Source organism: Manis javanica, chromosome 4, assembly GCF_040802235.1.
Source record: "Manis javanica isolate MJ-LG chromosome 4, MJ_LKY, whole genome shotgun sequence".
Classification (NCBI taxonomy): Eukaryota; Metazoa; Chordata; class Mammalia; order Pholidota; family Manidae; genus Manis; species Manis javanica.
Genome location: NC_133159.1, coordinates 172,913,943 through 172,916,042, shown reverse-complemented (window position 1 = coordinate 172,916,042; position 2,100 = coordinate 172,913,943).

Genomic DNA, 2,100 nt, shown 5'->3' with positions numbered 1-2,100 from the left:
ATGGTTTATCTGGGTAGTCTTAATGTAATCGTAAGGGTCCTTATAAGAGGAAGGCTAGAGGGTCAGAGTGAGAGTAGTAAATGTAATGATGGGAAAGGTCAAAGTAGGGTGGCCGTGAGTCAAGGAACGCATACAGCCTCTAGAAGCTAGAAAAGGTGAGGAATAGATTTTCCTCTAGAGCCTCCAGGAATGCAGCCTTTGATTCTAGCCCTCTAGGATCCATTTTGGACTTCTGACCTCCAAAAATGTAAGGTAACAAATTGTTGATTAAGCCACTAAATTTGTAGTAATTTGTTACAGTAGCGATAGGAAACTAATACAAGCATCAAAGTATTTGTGGACATACTTTAAAACCATCACAGTCCAGCTTCTGGTCAAAAAAATGATTTATAGTCCTTCCACAGGCAAAATACACTTACTCCTCCTAAGGTCCACAAAGTCTTATCTGATTATAGCATCAGTTCAAAGTTCAGAGTCTTCTGAATAGGTCCAGAGGTAGATGAGTTGCTGCATTATTTGCTCATAGTCAAGTACAGTACCTCTCAATCTGAAGTCCTGTGAACTAAAAAGGAAAATACTACATATTCCTTTCCTACAACCACCAATGTAAAATGGTGTGACAGATGGGATAACTACAACAGACACTCCTGTTGCAACAGAGATGCACAGAAGTCCCTAGTGCATAGCATTCCTAAAATTCATGGGTGCAGTTTTTTGGTTCCACATTCAACACCTGGGAATAATTCTCCATGGCTTTCGGTTCTACCTCTAGGCTCTTGGTTTTCACCCTCTGAATCATCCTTTTTTCACGAAAGGTAGCATGTGTTTGCACCTAATAGTTTTCTTGGCCTGCTTCCTGCTTACAGAACTTGAGGGTCCAAAGGCCTCTTTCCTTTTCGGGCTCTTTCAGCCCAAGCCGGCAGTGTTTCTCACAATACAAGTCTCTTTAAAAATTGTGAATTTCCTGTAAATCTTACTGGGCTTCACTCCATGAGATAAAAGTCATATCCATAAATATCTGAGATAAATCTTTATCTTGGGCTTCTGCTGAAGGACTGACTATCTCGGAGTGACAATCTGAACCTCTTGAATGTGAGAGAGCAATACAACTTTATCATGCTTAGGCCACTATTACTTAGGGATTTTCTGTTACTGGCAAAAGAATCTAAAATCCTAATATACCTTTGATGCTATTGGGGGTCTGTAAAACTAATAGAGTAACCAGCTAACTCATCAATAGATTCAGTACTAAAAAGCACAAGTTTTCAAGATTTGTTAAGCATCCACAAACTTGATCAGCACACAGACTGAACCCTTACACACTAGAAATTGATGCTTTGTGAATAGATGCAAAATGGCCTGAGTCCATTAACATAGGTGACTGCAAACAGGGATGGGGTGGGGAAGTAGGGAAAGGGGGGCGTGAGGGCATTTACAAAAATAAAAGGGCCTCAGCGCTTAGATCACTTATAAAGAGATAAATAGCATACATTTTAAAAGTACTGAGGAATACCTACAGAGCAGTGTTTAAGATACAAATGAGCACAATAGTAGGTAGCACTGAAGAAATTAGCTATTGTTAAAATTCTATACACATTTTTGAATTATCACAATCCTGGAAGAATGAGAAAACTGAGGTTTAGAGAGCATAAGTCATTTGCCCTACTGCATACAGCAAACAGTTAGAATTTGAAATCAGACAGATCTGTCCCTAAAGGCCATGCTGTTCACCTGTATGGATGTTAAGTAATTTAGATTGGAGAGTTCAGGTTAGTTAGGTCAATCAATGTGAACAAATGTATATGTTTGTAAAGAAAAGATGTTTTAAATCGTGGGCTTTTGGGGGAAAATATTTTCAAAATACTCCTTGCTTGACAGAGTATTTACAACTTTAGTTTGGCAAACCTTAAAAATGATTAATTTCACCAGATTGGTTATATGCAATGTTTTAGAGACGTAGTACTGGCGAAAGCCAAGAAAAATCGATCTGTCTTCTCTTTCACCAGTATCATTTAATTTGCTGGACGCATGAAAAGAACAACTGGTTTTCCAAAAAAAACCACACCAAAAAACAGAAACAACATCTCTTCCAGGTAAGCG